The sequence below is a fragment of the Panthera tigris genome, chromosome F3, assembly GCF_018350195.1.
Source record: "Panthera tigris isolate Pti1 chromosome F3, P.tigris_Pti1_mat1.1, whole genome shotgun sequence".
NCBI classification, from domain to species: Eukaryota; Metazoa; Chordata; class Mammalia; order Carnivora; family Felidae; genus Panthera; species Panthera tigris.
In genome coordinates this window covers 51,832,357-51,840,488 of record NC_056678.1, presented here as the reverse complement: position 1 = coordinate 51,840,488, position 8,132 = coordinate 51,832,357, and the positions used below count along the sequence as shown (strand labels likewise).

Sequence of the window (8,132 nt, the reverse complement as noted above, 5' to 3'; positions counted from 1 at the left end):
GAGAGGGTGGGTGCTAGTGGGGGCACGTGCGTGTGCCTATGTGTGCAAGTTGGGGAGGGGCAGAGAGAGAGGGACAGAGAATCCCAAGCAGGCTCTGTGCTCTGAATGCAGAGCCCAACTGGAACTCAATCTAATGAGCCATGAGATCATGACCTGAGCTGAAATTAAAAGTCGGTGGCTTAACCAACTGAGCCACCAGGGCGCCCCAAGATAATTTTTTAAGTCACTAACCTTCAGTAATTTGTTACATAGCAATAGATGATTAATAGACTATGTTAGTACATAAAAATAGTAATATCCCTTTCTATCACAGGCTAAAGTTGAAAATAAAATCTTTCCAGCATTGCAGATAATTGAAATAAAAAAATCACTCACATACACCTTTAGGGTTTTTTTATAGGTGAAAAACAATTGTACTTAGTGTGCTCCTATTTCTGTTTTAGATGCAACATATAATTTATCAATAGAATAATATACCTTCTCAGATTATTTTTATAATGCTCTCCATGGACTTGGAGGGACGGACAACAAAATTAAGTCATAAAAATGCAGTTGATCTTTGCTGGTTGTGGATTCTGTATTTGTTTTTTTTTATATTCTGAATTTTTTTTATTATATGAAATTTATTGTCAAATTAGTTTCCATACAACACCCAGTGCTCATCCCAAAATGTGGATTCTGTATTTGTGAATTCACTTACTTGCTAAACTTTATTTTTAACCCCCAAATCAAATCTATTTTGAGGGCTATTTTTGTGGTTATTCGAGGACATGTTCAGAGTAGTGAACTAAGGAGGAAAAAAGGACAGAAATGAGATGGTTCAACCCAAGTTTGAGATTCTAAAGCATTTCAAGATTATAAAGGTATAAGCATGACACCTGAGTTTGGATTTTAGGTCTCCTAGTTGTTTTGTGAAATCCTGCATATGTCACTTCTCCTGCAGTGAGTTCAGTGTTCTGAATAGCAGGGTGGGGTAATATCTAGAGGATGAATTGCTAGGGTATCAAATTAGACCTATGCATGTATACTTGTTGGCATAATTCCTGGCACATAGTTCCATAAGTCAGTGTTGTTGTTGTAGCTGTTAATACTATTATAATCCTCAATAAATTTAGGCTGTCTGTAAGACTGAGTTATTCCAAGTGACAAGTAATATGGCCACATAAACTCCTCAGGATTTTAGAACAGATAAACAAAAACAAAGCACAATTAGTCTTCACCTCCCTCCTCAAGTAAAGCTTATGTGACTCCTGTTTGCCAGAACATTCCAAAGAGAATGTCATAATTCTTAGATTAAAAAAAATAGAGTAAAATTATTTGGGAGAAAACTAAGGAGTTTTTTATACTTGTATTTAAATAGGTGCCTCACAAATAAACATTTTTATGACTACCAAACCCTCTGAATTTTTCATATTGTGAAACACATATATATTTCTCATACAGTGAACTGACTGCGTTGCAGTTGTATTTTCCATTAGGGATGTTATCAGTGTCAATTTAACAAAATTAAGGGAAAAAAAGGAAATACCTGTAGAATTATGACTCATGGGATCACAGATTTAAAAGGCAAAAAAAGAACTTAGAAATTTCACTGATGAATGAAAATCAGAGGGTAAGCTGGCATTTTGTCAAACTAACCCCATTCTTAATGCTGAAGCATCTTAATCTTTCGTAGCACATTCAGCCAGAGTTTCATAAAAAGGCATTTCAATTTAATTTAAATTGGCTGAAACAATCAGATAGCTTTTTCTCTCCTAAGTGACTTGCTTTTGCAATGGATGTAAAAGCTATTAGCTTTTTTTTTTTCTAAAAGTAGGTATGAGGTATGAGGATTTTGTCTCTTGAGATACACTCTGATTATTAATAAAGAGGTTGTGAAAATTGAACATGACTTTCAGCCAACACAGTAACACAGACTTTGTTAAGTGACAAGTGACATTAAGAGCCCTTGAGAGGCAGGTTTCTGTCAGAGAGAGGAGATTCATGTTAGTGTAAAGGGAATAAAATATTACCATTATAGAGAAGTTTAATTTCATTTCTTACCTGAAGATTATAGTAAACTAAAGAGAATTTGTTGTTCAAGAGATTGTTACGACATCTGACTTTGTTAAACTCCTGTCTGACAGTCATAAAGAAATCCATGACCGTTTTCCGTTTTCTTCAGATTCTAGAGTTTCTTATTCAATTTTCAGCTCTAGTCTATGCCTCATAATGATGACATAAACATCTCCATGTTGATTACCGACGTCCTTTCATTTACGGTGTCACAAAATTCTTAAACTCCACAATAATTTGATTGCACATTCTGGGGTCATGCCTTGGATCTTAGCATCGCTCAAAACTGCTCGTCTCTCAAATCCCTGGTTTAATCATAAACTTCTGTCTTCAGTCTTTCTAAGAACAGCTCCTTTTCTCTCCTCTAATGCCTGGTATTTCTGTTCTTCACAGCAGTTTCTGTAATTCTATAATCTCTAACTGAATTAAGATAATGTGGTCAGGAATTTCATAATGCATTTGCATTTGGAATCCTTTAACCTACCACAATTCCCTGATATTTTTGCAGGAATAATTTTGAAACATTAGTATTCTGCATTGTTGGTTTTGAGGGTTTTAGGAGAAAGTAGAGAACTTGGCTAGTGGAGCCAACTATAATTCAATTTTTTAAAATTCTTTGAGCCCTTTCTTTTATTCAGGAATGATTAAATAAATCCATTCCTTATGTCTTATGAACATTGCCTGTTCTTTCTCTTGGAGTGATTCAATTCTCACTTCTGTGAAAATGCTCTAAAATTGATAAGCTCTAACTTTGATTTTCTAATGAATTCCTTATGTACTGGTTCTATCTATCTATCCATTGTTGATTCATTAAATCCAAAAATTTAAAAAAAAAAAACAAAAAAACACACCTATTCCCTTCTATAACCAATTTTTACTACACACAAACTAGTATATATTCTATATAATGTTTATGGGCAAAAGAATCCATTGATCCATCCATTTATTTGTTCACTTATGCCATTATTTCCTTATTCAAAAATATTTATTAATCACCCACAAGTCAGGCAGTGACCTTGATGATATGACAGGAAGATGAATAAGGCATATTACCTGTACTAAATGACTTAATAGTCTACAATAGAGGATCTGTAGGTAGATATTTAAAAAGCATCATAGAAAGTTTAGTAACAAAGCCCCAGCCAAGAATGTTGCATAATAAGAAGAGAACACAGAATGCAATGTATAGAATAGAGAATGCAGAGTGAAAATAAATAAAAGAACACAATCATAGGCATAGATGTAGATAATATTTGTAGAATCTACTTGTAGAGAGTTAACTACATATATCTAAATGATCAACAATTATTCCAGACCCAAATGTTATTATATATATATGTGTGTGTATATATATATATATATATATATATATATATAGGCTGTCATTTGTTTCATAGCATTTGAATCTTCTTGTATGTTCCTCTGGCACTTAGTATATACTTCTGTAGCTATCACATCTCACTGTAATTACAGATTTATGGTACATATCATTGTCTTCCATGATACAGGTTATTGATGTTAATGACATCATATTTGACTTTATATCTCAGCATCTAATTCAATGTTTTGAACATATTTGACATCGAATTAATGTTGGCTGAAAGGAACCATTAATCATCCAAGTTTCAATATCCTAAAGAACGTGGATTCTAAAGTCACCAAGCCAATGGTTAGATGTTTGGTTCAGTTTATTTCTAGCACCATATACTTGAGCAATTATTTGAGCTCTCTTCCTCAGTTTCTTTCCTATACTCTGGGAAATGACCTACTTCTAAGATTATTGTAAAGATTAATTGATTTGAGCATTAACAGACCTTCACCATAGTCAGTGCAATATAAGATAGCTATTTTATTATGCACTTTCTTTGTCATTTTAAGTAACTTCTACTCTAGTTCACACACACACACACACACACACACACACACACACACACACACATCTATTTTCCCTGATCTTGCAATGGCTCTCAAATGGGTCTTTATACCACCAGCACCTCTCCTAACGTATTGTTCACATACCCTATAATTCACACACTTGGACTGTATGGCTCAATGTGACTTTTCGTATATTTATAAACATGTACAGCCATCAACACAGTCAATTAAAAAAATTTTTTTTACACCTCAAAAAATAACCCCACATCCTTTAGGTATCTATTCCCCACATCCCCGGTGCCCTCTCACCTAGCCATAAGCGAGCACTAATCTACTTTCTAGATCTATATATTTCCCTATTCTTTTACATGAATGGAATCGTGTAGTATGTGGTCTTTTGTGACTGGGACTAACTTCTATCAGCATAATGTTTTCAAGGTTCATCCGTGTTGTGGCATGTTTCAGTGTTTCGTTACTTTTTATAGTTGAATAAATTTCCATTGTAAGGATATACCATATTTTGTTTATCCATTTATCCTTTGATTGACATTTTGGTTGTTTCCGCCTTGTAGCCACTATGAGTAATGCTGCTATAAATATTTATGTACAAGCTTCTGTATGGGCATATATTGTTATTTCTCTTGGGAATATATCCAGAAGTGGAATTGCTGGGTCATATGGTAACTCAAAGTTTCAAAGTTTGAGGAGCTGCCAGACTGTTTCCCAAAGCTGCTACATCATTTTGCATTCCAACCAGCAGTGTATACGAGTTCTGATTTATCTCGTCCCTTGCCAATGCTTGCTGTTAATCTGTTTTTTTTTTATTCTAGTCATCCTATTCGTTTTAAAGTGGTATCTCACCGTGTTTTTTTATGTTTATTTGTTTATTTTAATATTTTTTCATATTTATTTATTTTTGAGAGAAACAGAGAGTGCGAGTGGGGTGGGGCAGAGAGAGAGAGGGAGGGAGACACAGAATCCAAAGCAGGCTGCAGGCTCCTAGCTGTCAGCACAGAGCCAGATGTGGGGCTTGAACCCACAAACCGTGAGATCATGACCTGAGCCAAAGTCCTACACTTAACTGACTGAGCCACCCAGGTGCCTCAATATTTTTGTTTTTGTTTTTGAGAGAGAGTGTGAGTGGGGGAGGGGCAAAGAGAATGGGAGACAGAGAATCCCAAGCAGGCTCTTTCAGTTCAGAGCCTGATGCAGGGCTCGAACTCACGAAACACAAGATCATGACCTGAGCCAAAATCAAGAGTGGACGCTGAACCAACTGGTTAACCAACGCTTACCCAATCCAGGTTCCCCTCACTGTGGTTTCGATTGGCACTTCCTTGATGACTAATGTTGAGCATCTTTTTATGTACATATTGGCCATTTGTATATCTATCTTCTTTGGAGAAATGTCTATTCAGAACCTTTTCTCATTTTTAATTGAATTATTTTTTCTTTATTACTGAGTTATACAAGCTTTTGTATATATTCTAGATACTAGTCTTTTATTGGATATACTATTAGCATATGTTTTCTCCGATTATGTGGATGGTCTTTTCACTTTCATCATGATCCTTTGAAACACATCAAACCAAACAAAAGGTTGAAAATAATTTGAATCAAGTCCAATTCATGTATTATTTTCACATCCAGGTACATTTACTTTAAATTGGAAAATTAATACAATAAACTTTAAAACAATCAAAATTGAAGCAAAAAGAAAAAAGCCATCTGATTCCAGGGTATCCAAGTGGGTAAATTTACATAGGCATTTGAAATTCACACAAGGAACAATTGAAAACAACAGTAACACCCTTCCCGTCTCTGATAGATAGGTGTTGTCCATCTGTGCTCCATGTGTGCTCCACACACTGTACAAGGGTGTGGCCAACACTGGGCATTCCTGCATGGAGACCTGCCATACTAAAAGGGTGACCAAAGCTAGGCAACACCTCTGTGACCCAGAAGGATGTTTAAATGTTGTGAAGGGGAAGTGTAAATAGCTCTTTCCAGATGTAACATAAAGGTAAATAAGGAGATCTATGAAACGCGTTCAAGAGATTTTTGGGAATGCTGAGGATGTAATGTCTAAGGAAATAAGACAAAGTTTCCAAAAATACTAAATCCCAGCTTTGTTCAGCTGACAGCCAACCACAGAGTGGCTCCTTTAAAGCGATAGAACATTTAGTCTGAGGGATTTTCCTCATTAAACTTCTCAGAGGTGCTCACTCTGGTTTTATCCACAGGTTAAAATCATCTTTGGTAAAGGTGAACAAGAAATACCACACTGTCCCTAAAACATGCCAGCCAATACGATGTTGGCATGGTGATAAGAAAAGCCAAGAGATGGTCAATGAATGTGCTTGCAGCTTTGTAGGTAAATGCCTTCCAAGGCAGATGTCAAACTGACTTTATCTTGTAATTCATAAAGCTGAGGTAACGTAAGACAAAGGCAGAAGCATATTCCATCAATTGACAAAACTGATAATTAATCGAGAATACCAACTTGTATTCTTGAGATGCAGGAGCAAATACATAGCACCTCAGGTACACACAGGGTACGGTAAGTGTCACATGGCCTGAGTATCACATTCCTTGGTTTCCCATTCAGAGTCACTGCAAACGCCAAACTGAAATTCAGGTCTTGGGTCTCTCCAAAGAACGGTCATTTGCTGTCTCTAGTTCAGTTGCTATAGTGCAATGCCTGCCGGGATAAGGACTAGCAAATTCATCTTCTCTTTTAGAAGGAAAAGTAATGTAACCGCGTTGCAAAAGCATAGCCAAATCATTGCTTTGGTGGGTATTGCAGTCGTGCTCTTGTTTTTCCTTCAGAAACTGACGTCATTTGTTTTTTTTGAAGCCAAACAGTTGAAAAGAAGATGAAATTCAGTCAAAAAGAAGGTCGAAGTTGGTATCTGTAAAAATTCCTTTCACCTCATCAGCAACTGTCTTTGAAAACCCAAGCTGCTCCAAGGAGAGCATAGAATCTTGCTCATGAATCCTGAAGGATATTCTCCCCAGTGAGATCTTTTTGTAGGACACTGTGACAGGTAGCCCAATAGTAGGATGATTTATGATCATCAGATCCTTCACTTCATTGCTCAGCTGAACTATGAACAGAATAGGGAAGTAACATACATTCTTTTTTTTTCTAACTGGATCATCTTAACCTATCCATGCACATCAGCAGGAAGAGAGAACTTATCAAAGACAATGTCATCTGCCACCAAATTTAGTGTTATTCTTGGTCTCTAGTGAAAAACAGTTTCATTCAAGGCATTTGTCCACTTCTTTTCAACTTCCATTTGCTGTGTAGCAGGTCCCCCAAAGAGCAGATTGATTGCTTTGGGTTTTGTGATTGTGCAAGAAATAAGAGGATTTATAAGGTGCTTTCCCATTACACTAAAAATACTTCCCGTTACGCTAAGATAAATTGCCAGCTTGATAGAGAGCAATGTAGGTGTACAGCATCCCCTTATGTCTTGTTTTCTTTGGTTCAGAAACATGAACTGTCCTATCACATTTGGACTCCACATCAAAGTCTTGCATATTCAATACCAAATAGGCATTATTCTCAGCATCATCTTTGAACCTGTGGTGGTATTTACAATCGGCTGATATTTGGGCCTCCTGCTCAGGTAAAGTTGGATGGAGTTCTGTTACAGGCACATGGGAGGGTGTAGACATGGCCATCCATGGGGAACACACTGCTGAGCCACAAAGGAGCTGCAGTCACTTCACAAGGTGTCTCAGCTGCTGGTTGTCCCCATCCCACCCCCCATCATATACACTGTTAGGGTTTCTACTGCTGCAGAAGAACCAAAACCTTGGGTACTGCTGTTGACCTCTCCGGGCCCTGCATGATTCCACTTGCCATTGGTTTCATCTAAGTGCTACAGATCTGCTTAGGAAACCCTAATTATCTATGTTACCTTTTGTTACTGATCTTTTGTTGTCATATTTAGTTTCTTTGCCAAATCTAAATTCATAAAGATTTACTTCTATATTTTCGAGAGTTTTGTAGTTTTAGCTTTTATATTTAGGTCTTGGATCCACTGTGAAGTAAATTTTTGTATGTGTTGTGAGGTAAGAGCCCAACTTCATTCTTTTACATATGGTGTTGATCTCAGCATCATTTGTTAAGGGTTATTCATAAAATGACCTTTAAACTTTTGTGGGAAAACACTTGACTGTAGATGTAACTT

General features: G+C 36.5%; 1 pseudogene; it reads right to left on the bottom strand.

The window, feature by feature from the left end:
* Window positions 1-6,111: 6,111 nt before the first annotated feature.
* Window positions 6,112-7,624, bottom strand: LOC102965134 (annotated as a pseudogene).
* Between the last annotated feature and the right edge of the window lie 508 nt (window positions 7,625-8,132).